Raw genomic sequence first — 14,028 nt, 5'->3', positions numbered from 1 at the left:
TGACTTCCTTTATATCTCCTCTTTTCTATGCTGGCATGAAATTATTGCTGTTTAAGCAAAATACAGCAATAAATACTACAAAGATACAGTCATCAAGACAGTATGGTCCTGGCACAAAGACAAAAATATAGATCAATGGAACAAAATAGGAAGCCTAGAGATAAATCTACTCACCCATGGACACCTTATCTTTGACAAAGGAGGCAGGAATATACAATGGAGAAAAGACGATTTCTTTAACAAATGGTGCTGGGAAAACTGGTCAACCGCTTGTAAAAGAATGAAACTAGAACACTTTCTAACACCATACAGAAAAATAAACTCAAAATGGATTAAGCAAAATATAAATGATGAAGAGGAACAGAAGAGCAGAAGATTTTGTTACAATTGTCTTAGTGATTAATGCTTTAATTAGACAAAAAATACATGTCTCTTCAACAAATTCCAACAATACAAATATGCATGAACTAAAAAGCAAACATCATTAGTCCATTGTTCTTAGTCCATTGTTCTTCCCTAGATTTAAATATTTTATTAAAAAATTTAATACAGGTTATTAATTTACTTTTTATCCAGAAATAGGGAAACAATATATTCAAACATTAAATCCAACAACATACCTCATACACAATTTTATGATGTTGAGTTAACTATTTTTAATGGGATGATTTTTTCTTAATATATTAATAGCATATATTAATAATCTCACCAGTAACACAAACATATCCACTTACATATACTCAAGTGTATATGCACATTCATATATATTTATCTTAGCAAGCTTTCTCTTAAACATTTTGTTTTGTATTCATAAGAGCTTTTCAGGTCAGTAATAGATATACATCTCATTATTTGTAACTATTGCATATTCTTTCTATGGAAAAAGGACACCATTATTTATCTAATTCCCTATTGATGGACATCTGGTTGTTTCTAATTTTTTACTTTCATAAACAATGCTGGAAGCAGCGAGTGTCTCTTTACATGTAGCTTTGTACAGTTCATAGAGTATTACTAGAGGCATGGGTTTAAGAAATTCGAACAATGGGACATAAGGAGTGATCAGAAATTTTCAGTTATGAAGCTTCTCACAAAAAGACCAGTTTAGAGTTTTCCTTGGTGGTTCCAGTGGTTGAGAATCCACCTGCCAAAGCAGGGAACATGGATTTGAGTCCTCGTCCAAGAAGATTCCACACGCTGCAGAGCAACTGAGACCGTGCTCTATAATTACTGAACCTGAGTGCTCCTAGAGCCCATGCTCTGCAACAAGCGAAGCCCCCACAGTGAGAAGCCCCTGCACAGAGGAAGAGTAGTCTTGTTCACAGCAGCTGGAGAGAGCCCATGCAGCAACGAAGACCCAGCACAACAAAAAATAAACAAATAAAATAAATACAATTAAAAAAAAAAGTCCTGGTTAGTTTTCTATAGGAGTTGCTTATTAAAGTGCAGATTCACAAGCCTCACATGTGACCTACTGAATAATAACCCTGGGAAGAAGGTAGGAGAATAGTATTAATAAATGATAAAATACTGTTATGAAATAAAGCCTAACATCACAGAGTAAATAATGGAGAATAAAAGATGAAACAAAAATGAAGAGAATAAAGTCCTTGTCTAGATGACTCTCTACTTCCCAGAGCAGCCTAATATATCTCTGCGTGGTACTGGGAGCTCTTAGTTATATCTGCCTTCAGTGTTCACAAATGAGTTGTAAGTCTCTGCTCAAAAGCTGCTGAGAATAATTCTAAGTACATACAACTCTTTCCTTGGGAAGCAGACAGATGTGGATGGTTATGATGGTGGCAATAGGGGAATCTCTAAGGGGAACTGAAGCTAAGAGAGGGGCCAAGACCAGTGCCTTGAGGCACAGATACCAGATGACTAGAGTGCCAGAGGCAACTCAGCCTCATGCACCCTGGCCTGATTATCAGGGCAGTTGTGTGCTGAACTAATAGGTCACTTAACTAAGCAGGGCTAAGAGTTGAACTTTTGATCACTACAGAGCCCAGAACATCCTGTTGTCAAAAATATGGAAGAAGGAAGAGGCACAATCCCTGTTTAACTGTTGGAGCAGACACATTCCTCACTTGATGGAAGTTTCAGTTTTATAAGATCTCAATCTTGTTAATCTCCGTCTAACTGTTTCTTTTTACTAAATCACTGCAATGATTTTCAAAAAATTAGTTCATCACAGAAATTTCACTAAAAGCAGAAGGATATTAAGGGAATCAAAAGTCATTGAACAGATGTAAATCAGTCATAGGAAATTTGGGGTAAAGACAAAGGTTTCAACAGCACTTAAAGCAATTAAAGATGTGGTTTCCTGAAGAAGAGGAAGGTAGGAAGAGAGATGTAGATATATGAAAACTGGAAGTCAAGATTCTGGTAGACCTGGATCCTAATACTGAATCATCATAAAGTCTCCATGGTTGATTGTTGTATGTGTAAACAAGTGGGCGCGTTTCAACATCTATGCCATGTGTGAGTCATACCTGCTGACTTACAAGAGTTTGTTGTGTGTATCAGAAACCAGCAGCAAAACCTATGAACATGTCCAGAAAGATTCTGGATAGGATTTCCTCCTGCCCATCAGCTTCCCCAGGCCCCTCTTCATGTCTTTGTTTCTCAAACTATAGATGAAAGGGTTGAGCATGGAGGACAGGACCATGTTGACTATTGTAGCTACTCGGTCCCGAGCAGTGTAGCTGGACAAGGGCTGTAAATAGACATAAAAGATGCTTGCATAAAACAGAATCACCACAGTAAAGTGGGAGCCACAGGTCAAGGCTTTGCATTTCCCTGCATCTGAGAGGACCCTGAGAATTGCTACAAGGATTCGCACATACAAGAAAACAATGCAAAGGAAGGGGGTCACCAAAACACCAGCCCTTCTGTCTTTATTGTGAGATCACTGACAAATATGGAGGAGCAGGACAATTTCAGCAGAGGGTTGATGTCGCAGAGGAAGTGGTGGACAACACTGGAGTCACAGAAGTTGAGCTGATTCAACAAAAGTATGTGTAGGAGTGAGTGGAGGTGAGGCAATGAGCAAGAGATGGCCACCAGCAGGACACAGCGGTGGTGGCTCATGATGGTGACATAGTGGAAGGGGTCACAGATGGCCACATAAGGGTCAAAGGCCATGACTGCCAGAAGGCAGCTGCCAACCAAGCCAGACTTCAGCAATATGGGAACCGTGAACTCCCTGATGTTCAAGCTGGTTTTAGAAAAGGCAGAGGAAGCAGAGATCAAATTGCCAACATCATGGAAAAAGCAAGAGAGTTCCAGAAAAACATCTATTTCTGCTTTATTGACTATGCCAAAGCCTTTGACTATGTGGATCACAAGAAACTGTGGAAAATTCTGAGAGAGATGGGAATACCAGACCACTTGACCTGCCTCTTGAGGAATCTGTATGCAGGTCAGGAAGCAACAGTTAGAACTGGACATGGAACAACAGACTGGTTCCAAATAGGAAAAGGAGTACGTCAAGGCTGTATATTATCACCCTGCTTATTTAACTTCTATGCAGAGTACATCATGAGAAACGCTGGACTGGAAGAAACACAAGCTGGAATCAAGATTGCCGAGAGAAATATCAATAACCTCAGATATGCAGATGACACCACCCTTATGGCAGAAAGTGAAGAGGAACTAGACAGCCTCTTGATGAAAGTGAAAGAGGAGAGTGAAAAAGTTGGCTTAAAGCTCAACATTCAGAAAACGAAGATCATGGCATCTGGTCCCATCACTTCATGGAAAATAGATGGGGAAACAGTGGAAACAGTGTCAGACTTTATTTTTTTGGGCTCCACAATCACTGCATATGGTGACTGCAGCCATGAAATTAAAAGATGCTTACTCCTTGGAAGAAAAGTTATGGCCAACATAGATAGTATATTCAAAAGCAGAGACATTACTTTGCCGACTAAGGTCCATCTAGTCAAGGCTATGGTTTTTCCTGTGGTCATGTATGGATGTGAGAGTTGGACTGTGAAGAAGGCTGAGCGCCGAAGAATTGATGTGTTTGAACTGTGGTGTTGGAGAAGACTCTTGAGAGTCCCTTGGACTGCAAGGAGACCCAACCAGTCCATTCTGAAGGAGATCAACCCTGGGATTTCTTTGGAAGGAATGATGCTAAAGCTGAAGCTCCAATACTTTGGACACCTCATGTGAAGAATTGACTCATTGGAAAAGACTCTGATGCTGGGAGAGATTGGGGGCAGGAGGAGAAGGGGATGACAGAGGATGAGATGGCTGGATGGCATCATGGACTCGATGGATGTGAGTCTGAGTGAACTCTGGGAAATGGTGATGGACAGGGAGGCCTGGTGTGCTGCGATTCATGGGGTCGCAAAGAGTGGGACACGACTGAGCAACTGAACTGAACTGAATGTCACCAAAGGCATATATAAAATACATCTGGGTTAGGCATCCAGCATAGGAGATGATTTTCTTCTCTGATCAGAAGTCAACTACCATCTTGGGGACAATGCTTGTTGTGAAGCAAATGTCAGTGAAAGACAGGACACTCAAGAAAAAATACATGGGGATATGAAGTTGGGGGTCAGAGCTGATGGCCAGGATGGTGAGCAGGTTCCCTGTTACAGTGACCAGGTATATGGTGAGGAAGAGAATGAAGAGTGGCTTCTGGTCCTAAGGCTAGGAAGAGTCCCAGGAATATGAACTCAGAGACACTGCTGGTTTGGTTGAGTCTTTCCATGATCATGGAGCCAACTAAAACAGAGAAGATTCCTACAATGTAACACACATCTCCATGACTGAAAGCATCAACAAGCCAACAAGCCTGTGCTTCTTCCTACCTTCACTTTCTACCTATAGGGTTGTAACTAGCTGCCGCATAGGCAACCTGTCACTTTTGTGGTCCTTGAACTTGCCCTCCCTTCTCAACTCTAAGACTTCTCATGCTTCTTGTGTTGATAGCAAGAACTTTTGAGGAAGAGCATAGTTGAACCTTCATTAGTTTACTTTTTTAAATATAAATTTATTTATTTTAATTGGAGGTTAATTACTCTACAATATTGTATTGCCTTTGCCATACATCAATATGAATCCGCCACAGGTATACACATGTTCCCCATCCTGAACCCCCTCCCTCCTTAAATCTAGAAACAACTGATTACTGAGGACGTATTCTGCAAAAATATTCTGGCAGTGGGGAAACAATTGTGAACATGACATAGTCAGACCTGTTTGTGGGCCTGGCATTCTAATGGAAGATCTATCTGTCTGCATATCTATTTATCTTTCTATCTATCTATGGATCTATCTATCTGTCATCAGCTAGTTCTGCATTTTATAAAGAGAAATAAAGCCACATAAGGGTATAAAGATAGAAAATGGTGGGGAGTTTATTATTTCAGATAAGGTGGTTTGATTTTTCTCTATATATAAAATCAAATTTTCAGTAGTGGTACATTAAAATTTATCTTTGAATTTCCTTTCCAAAAAGGGGGCTTGATAAAAATAATCAACAGGGAAATCAAAGGAATAATAGACTTAAACCAACAAAGTTTTACTGTTGGGCTTGTTTTACCCTCAGAGGCACTTATTTAGAAGCTAATACTTCCTAGTGATCATCAAATTATACACTAGTCCATACAAATCTTTATTCTTATATTGACTTTGTTACTTAATTTTTCCTCAAGCTCCTTAAACTTAATCATGTTCCCACATCTTGGGCCTCCAACTGTTAAGCAAGCACGTCCTATAATGCCATCAACCACTTGTTTCTGGATCTGTGTTTATAGCTTGAAAGGGCTTCCCTAGTGGCTCAGAGTGTAAAGAATATGTCTGCAATGCTGGAGATGAAGGAGGTTTGGATTTGATCCCTGGGTTGGGGAGATCCCCCTGTGGAAAAAAATGGCAACCCATTCCAGTATTCTTGCCTGGGAAATGCTACAGACAGAGGAGCCTGGTGGGCCATAGTCGAGGGGATTGCAAAGATTCAGACACAACTGAAGCAACAGAACACACATGCAGGCATCTCCTTGAAAAACATACCCTATTGCTTTACGTGTGGGCTTTTATTCCATTTACTTCAATAATGCTGTGGCATGTACCTCATTCTGTTTTTCTCTCTTTACACAATTTTTTTTTTGGAGAACTATCTATGTTCTGGTTCTTTAATTAAGACTTTTTCCATTGCAGGTATGCAGCACACTTGATTTAACACATTTCTCTAGATGTCCTCTAGGTTTATGCTACCGTGAACAATATTGATTCAAATACCCTCATGTTCACGAAGTGTTTCAAATTTTTCCTCCAGAAAGTGAGAAAGGGCTCATTGGATAGGTATTTTTTTTAATAGCAGTTCCAAGAATCATCCATCCATCCATTTCATTCATGCAACAATTAAGTGCTTACTTTCGAGCTGGCTATTATCAGGCAAGTTATTAAATATCTTGAAACTTCAGTTTTCTCATCTGTAAATAGAGCATACTAATATTTACCCTGTGGATCTCCCAGGTGGTGATAGTGGTAAAGAATCTGCCCACCAATCCAGGAAGTGCAGGAAATGTGGTTTTGATCCCTGTGTCAGGAAGATTCTCTGGAGAAGGAAATGGCAACCCACTCAAGTATTTTTGCCAGGAGAATCCCTTGAACAGAGGAGCCTGGCTGGCTACAGTCCATGGGGTTGCAAAGAGTTGGATACAACTGAACATCTGAGCACACAGAACAGTAGTTACTCTATACGATTTTTATGAGGTTTTCACAATAGCATGTGCTTAAAGCGCTTAGAATGGTGCCAGGGACACAGTAAACATTTGATGCCACTGTCTTCTCCCCAGTATCTTCATTGCCAGTGACTTTTTCCTCAACCAAGCATGTGTTCATGTTCTCAAAATCAATGAATCTGATAATTAAAACAACTCTAGCTCTCATACTCTAATGCTCTAATCATCAAATAAGCTTGGTTTGAAGTTTACAACACCTTTTTAGATGGTACTTTTGTCCATGCTTTGAATAATATGAGAGTGAACTGTAATTAAGCACTTCCTTCATATAGGATGTACTTTAATTCTCATGACAACCTTGTCAGGCTAAACTATCATTCTTCTCATTTTGTTTCCAATGAGGAAACAGATATAGAGGCAAATAGGCCATACATCAAGTATATAGGAGACACAGGAATCAAACTCTAAATTAACTCTAAGTCTCAAAACTTAACCACTATGCCATTTTTAAAATATTTTCATAAAACTAAATTGATAAGGGCCTACATGGGAGCTCATTGTTAACATGGTTCATTATGTTGACCTTGCAAACAAAGAATAAAATCACAGTGACCCTTGAGACTGACCAAATTGCCCAAAGGACATTCTGTTTTCCCACTGGAGGCTCCCTTCTTAAGGCTATGAGACCACTAGATTCCAAACCTCTGGCTAAGTGACTGCAGGACTCAGCTAGCTACAGGCTAAAAATTAACCATCCCTTCAGAGAATTTTTCATTGGCAGGGTATAAGAAAGACCCCATCAGAAAGGGAGGACGCTGGTTCTCCTCAAGGGCCAGTCACCCTCTCATTTCCCTCTAATCAATTTCCATTTGCTTGTCTGACTATCTGGCTCACTTTCTGTTTCTCCACACTTACCAAGTATATATCTGAAACAATCATGCTGAAGATCTATTTTTCCTGGTTTAGTTATTTTCTATTTTGACATATACACATTTTTTTTCTTTAAATGTGTTTCGTCCCACATTAAGAACATACCTTTGCTGTTGCAATGGGAAATCTATGTTTTCTGTGTTGGACAGATTGTAGAATTTGATAATTCTAATAGGCAAGACTCATTGGCAACAATAAGGGAGAATTTGGTCTTTGATGGCTGGAACATTAAATGTGTATGTGACTGAGAGTTTAGTAGAAAGTGCACTGAGCTTGGGAGCAGGACGTGGGGGCTTGTGCTGACTTTCATTAGTTGATCACTGAGCAATCTTAGGTATTCTAAAAAGATAATAAAATAGCATGTATAAGTGTGGTTTATAAAACATACATCCTCAAAAATCATTGTTCATGAAGGGAATGCCTGGGGATTGTGAGATGAAGAAGATTCAAAATGGTGAAGTAAGATTGGGTCTCCTGTGCTCATCTACACTGAGTACTTTAAAAAAATGGGATGAAATTTTGAAAATGAGTGGCGGATTCAGGTTTATGTATGGCAAAAGCAATCCAGTATTGTAAAGTAATTAACCTCCAATTAAAATAAATAAATAAAAAACCAATACAATATTGTAAAGTAATTAGCCTCCAATTAAAATAAATAAATTTATATTTTAAAAAAAGAAAAAAACAATTCTAAAAAAAAAAGAAAATGAGAATTTGAGGAAATCATTCTAAAAGCCTGGGATGTGTCTGTGAGCGGAAACTTTTTTCTTTTCTACTGAGTTCCCCCTATCCACTCACTGGGGACCTGATTCCTCAAGAACCATGGGATAACAACATACCCTGGCCCAGTAGTCAAATAGGGTGGTCATTACATACAAAGTTAGTCTTACATGTTAGGCTGAACTGTGTTTTATACAGTGTCCATGTGATTGTTTGGAATGGAATTAAATTCAAAACTGAATATTGAGGCTGAAATAAGTACCTGATTGAGGTGACTGTTTAGGTGGGTAGTCAGTCTACTGATCACTTTTCATATCCAGATATCTTCTCCTCTTGCCCAGTTTTTTTTTAATCTGTTCTTCCTATACCAAATTGGTTAAGTTCACATATCAGAAAGATGATCTTTTTGACCTTTAGCCAGTTATATGCAACAAGAGCTGAGAGGAAGGACAAAGAGCAGGTTGCTCTAGGTTCTAAATGGGTCAAGCATTTTCTTGATACTGCCTCACATCCTTGTTTCTTTCTCAACCTCTGTCTCAGTACTTTTTAAAATATAAATTTATTTATTTTAATTGGAGGTTAATTACTTCACAATATTGTATTGGTTTTGCCGTACATCAACATGAATCTGCCACAGGCATACACGTGTTCCCCATCCTGAACCCCCCTCCCTCCTCCCTCCCCGTACCATCCCTCTGGGAGAATGGCATTGAAACATGTATAATATCATATATGAAATGAATTGCCAGTTCAGGTTCGATGCATGATACTGGATGTCTCAGTACTTTTCAATTTTTCTCTGTTTCTCATCGTAGAAGGCAGAACTGCCCACACTCACTGTGGCAGGAACTCTCTTGGTTGGCAAAACCTGTCTGCTATCTTCTCAGGGGTTTGAGCTCAGCTCTCCTGACCTTCTCTGGGTCCTTGCTAATGAAGGAGCTATGATGTGGTTATTACAACCTGCCCCCCTATGAGTTTGCTCTGTGACTTCTCTAGGTACAGAAATCACGGTGTGGCAGCAAAATTGAGTGCAACTGCCCTCAAGGGGGCAGAGGACTCCTGAGGAGCCCTTCTGAAGACAGAGGCTATTTTCAGAACCTTTTAAGCTTAGCATGAAATCTCCAGGACATGCTTTAAGTAAAGTGTTAGTCACTCTACCATCTGATTCTTTACTCTCTGAGCCACCAGAGAAGCCCATAATTTCCTCAACTGTGGGTAATCAGAGGTCGTATAATATTGCGTATGTGTGTGTTTGGTGAATAGGAAATGGGTTATCTAGGAAGGAGAATTTGAGATGGAGATTAGCATGCAGAATGTTTATTTGGGAGTGCTTTTGGGTGGGGCTTTCCAGGTGACACAATAGGAAAGAATCCAACTGCCAGTGCAGGAGATGTGAGTTCAGTTCCTGGGTTGGGAAGATCCCTTGGAGGGGGAAATGGCAACCCACTTCAGTATTCTTGCCTGAAAAAATCTAATAGACAGAGGAGCTGGTGGGTTACTGACTATGGAGTTGCAAATCATTGAACACAACTGAGCGACTGGGCATGCACACTCTTGCTTTAGCTTTTTTATCTTTTCTTGTGGCCACACCACATGGCATGCAGAATCCTAGTTCCCTGACCAGCGATGGAACTGGCATCCCTGCAATGGAAGCAAAACGTCATCCAGTGGACCACCAGGGAAGTCTCCTGGGGGTGCTTTTGGGATCAATATCTGTGGTTGAGTAGAGGGACAAGTTGGGTTATGATGAAGTCCCACTGAAGAGCCCAGCTGACCCCGCTGGGAACTGTGGAGCTTTGATGTTAAGGAGTATGGTTCTTTATACCCCCGCGCTGCTGACTGGATGTAGGCTGTACTGGAAGGTAGCATTTTCTTTGGTGAAGACGTTTCTTTTAGCCAAGATCATCTCTAGAGAAAGCTTAAAGTTGAGGACTCTCTTACAAAGCGACCTTTGATGAGCTACAGCACAGTCAGTGTTCATTTTTAACTTGCCCTTACACGGCAAGCTGACCCACTTGTAAATGATATTCAGGCTTTCTTCTCCTGTGTCAACTGGTTATAAATACTCTCTGCAGCCATCGCTTTCTGATTCCTCTCTTAGATCATAGGCCCGAAAAATGACACTGATGGGAAGTGTTCCCCTTATTTTCATAGTGTTTTATCTCTCACCTTCAGGATTGTATGTGTCTTGCTAAAGCTCCAAAGTGTTAGCAAATTCCTGGTTTTCTGGCCCATTACCATGGTGTCAGTGATACAGTGGGACAATGCTATCTTCTGCATAATATCCAGATTGTCTGCATCTTTTCAAAGTATATAGGATATATAATATATGTGTTGCTGTTGTTCAGTCACTAAGTCATGTCTGACTCTTTGCAATCCCATGGAGTGCAGCATTTCAGGTTTCCCTGTTCTTCACCATCTCCTGGAATTTGCTCTAACTCATGTCCATTGAGTCGATGATGCCATCCAACCATCTAATTTTCTATTGCCCCCTTCTCTTCTTGCCCTCAGTCTTACTCAGCATAGGGTCTTTTCCAAAGAATCAGATCTTCACATCAAGTAGCCAAAGTATTGGAGTTCAGCTTCAACACCACTCCTTCCAATGAATATCCAGAGTCAGTCCCTTAGGATTGACTGGTTTGATCTCCTTGAAGTCCAAGGGACTCCCAAGAGTTCTCCAACACCACAGCTCAAAGGCATCAATTCAAAGTCCCTCAGACTTGTTTATGGTCCAACTCTTACATCCATACATGACTACTGGAAAAACCATAGCTTTGACTATACGGATTTTTGTTGGCAAAGTGATGTCTCTGCTTTTTAATACACTCTCTAAGCTTGTCATAGCTGTTCTTCAAAGGAGCAAGCATCTGTTAATTTTGTGGCTGCAGTCATTGTCTGCACTGATTTTGGAGCCCAAGAAAATGAAATCTGACACTGTTTTCACATTTTCCGTATCTATTTGCTGTAAAGTGATGGGACCAGATGCCATGAACTTCATTTTTTGAATGTTGAGTTTTAAGCCAGCTTTTTCACTTTCCTCTTTCTCCTTCAACAGGGGGCTCTTTTTCTTCACTTTCTGCTGTTAAAGTGGTATCATCTGCATATCTGAGGTTATTGATATTTCTCCCAGCAATCTTGATTCCAACTTATGATTCATCCAGCCCAGCGTTTCGCTTGATGTACTCTGCATATAAATTAAATAAGCAGGGTGACAATATACAGCCCTTACTTACTCCTTTCCCAATTTTGAACCTGTCCATTGTTCCACGTCTAGTTCTAACTGTTGCTTCTTGTCCTGCATACAGCTTCCTCAGGAGGCAGGTAAAGTGGTCTGGTATTCCCATCTATTCCCATCTCTTGAAATATTTTCCACAGTTTTTCCACAATCCACAGGTTCAAAGCATTAACATAGTCAATGAAGCAGAAGTAGATGTTTCTTTGGAATTCCCTTGCTTTTCTTTTTCTTTTTAAATTTTTTTAAATTGGTTTTAATTCCCTTGCTTTTCCTATGATCCTGCATACATTGGCAGTTTGATCTCTGATTCCTCTTCCTTTTCTAAATCTAGTTTGTACACCTGTAAGTCTCTTGCTGGCATGTGAAATGAGTGCAGTTGTACAGTTTTTTGAACATTCTTTGGCATTGCCTTTCTATGAAATAGAAATGAAAATGGATCTTTTCCAGTCCTGTGGCCACTGCTGAGTTTTCCAAATTTGCTGGCATAATGAGTGCAGCACTTTAACAACATCATCTTTTAGGATTTGAAATAGCTCAGCTGGAATTCCATCACCTCTGCTAGCTTTGTTCATAGGAATGCTTCCTAAGGCCCACTTGACTTCACAGTCCAGGATGTCCGGTTTTAGGTGAGTGAACACACCGTCATGGTTATCTGGGTCATTAAGAGGTTTTTTGTTCAGTTTTTCTGTATTCTGCCACCTTTTCTTATTCTCTTCTGCATCTGTTAGGCCCTTGCCATTTTTGTCTTCTGTTGTGCCTATCTTTGCATGAATTTTTCCTTCAGTATCTCCAATTTCCTTAGAAAGAACTCTAGCCTTCCCCATTCTATTGTTTTCCTCTACTTTTTTTACATTGTTCACTTAAGGCTTTCTTACCTCCTGGCTATTCTCTGGAATTCTGCACTCAGCTGGGTATATCTTTCCCTTTCTCCTTTGCCTTTTGCTTTTCTTCTTTCTAAGCTATTTTTTAAAATATGAATTCATTTATTTTAATAGGAGATTAATTATTTTATAATATTGTACTTGTTTTGCCATACATCAACATGAATCCGCCACAGGTATACACGTGTTCCCCATTTTGAACCCCCCTCCCTCCTCCCTCCGCGTATCATCCCTCTGGGTCATCTCAGTGCACCAGCCCCAAGCATCCAGTATCATGCATCGAACCTGGACTGGTGATTTGTTTCATATATGATATTATACATGTTTTAATGCCATTCTCCCAAATCATCTTACCCTCTCCCTCTCCCACAGAGTCCAAAAGACTGTTCTATACATCTGTGTCTCTTTTGCTGTCTTGCATACAGGGTTATTTTTAAGGCCTCCTCAGATGACTGCTTTGCATTCTTCCATTTCTTTTCCCTGGGGATAGTTTTGATCATCACCTCTTATACAATGTTATGAACCTCCATCCATAGTTCTTCAGGCACTCTGTGCACCAGATCTAGTCCCTTGAATTTATACATCACTTCCACTGTATAATCATAAGGGATTTGATTTAGGTCATACCTGGATGGCCTAGTGGTTTCCCTACTTTCTACAATTTGAACCTGAATTTTCCAATAAGGAGCGGATGATCTGAGTCACAGTCAGCTCCAGGTCTTGTTTTTACTGACTATATAAAGCTTCTCCACCTGTGGATGCAAAGAATATAATCAATTTGATTTCGGTATGGACTGTCTGGTGGTGTTTACATATAGTCATCTCTTGTCTTGTTGGGAGAGTGTGTTTGCTATGATCAGTGCATTCTCTTGGCAAAACTCTGTTAGCCTTTGCCCTGCTTTGTTGTGTACTATATAGATGATAGCGAAGTTTCCCAAATTGACTGTACCAATTTATATTTCTACTGACAGCATAATTTTATATCGCTTCATATTTTCTTAAGCCCTTAATATTTATTCCCAGAACTTTAATTTTTGTTATCTGTTGATGTGTGGAGGCCTCCCATTGTGATTTAATTTCAATTTCTCTGATTATTAACATAACACAACATTTTCATATGACTACTGGTCATTTAGATTTTCTTCTCTTTGGGGAAATGTTCATTGAATTCTTTTTCAGAGAGCCTCATTTCCTTTAACCCCCTGCTTTGCCTGTTTTTCTTACTGATTTCTAGGGATCTTTATATTCTCTTAATCTGAGTGTTTTGTTGGTTTTATGAATTTCAAATATCTTTTACTCTTCAGTTACTTGCCTTTTTCTCCTATGATGTCTTGATATTAACATAGTCTAATTTACAATTTTCTTTTATGGTTAGTACTTTCTGTTTTTTTTTTAATTTTTTAAATTTTAAAATCTTTAATTCTTACATGCATTCCCAAACATGACCCCCCCTCCCACCTCCCTCCCACAACATCTCTCTGGGTCATCCCCATGCACCAGCCCCAAGCATGCTGCACCCTACGTCAGACATGGACTGGCGATTCAATTCTTACATGATAGTATA

The 14,028-nt window shown here is 39.7% G+C and overlaps 1 pseudogene; it reads right to left on the bottom strand.

Moving 5' to 3' along the window:
* Positions 1–2,542: 2,542 nt before the first annotated feature.
* Positions 2,543–6,258, bottom strand: LOC101119809 (olfactory receptor 1L8-like; annotated as a pseudogene).
* Between the last annotated feature and the right edge of the window lie 7,770 nt (positions 6,259–14,028).

The sequence above is a fragment of the Ovis aries genome, chromosome 3, assembly GCF_016772045.2.
Source record: "Ovis aries strain OAR_USU_Benz2616 breed Rambouillet chromosome 3, ARS-UI_Ramb_v3.0, whole genome shotgun sequence".
NCBI classification, from domain to species: domain Eukaryota; kingdom Metazoa; phylum Chordata; class Mammalia; order Artiodactyla; family Bovidae; genus Ovis; species Ovis aries.
The sequence above is the reverse complement of the archived record's forward strand: the minus strand, read 5'-3'. Positions and strand labels throughout refer to the sequence as shown.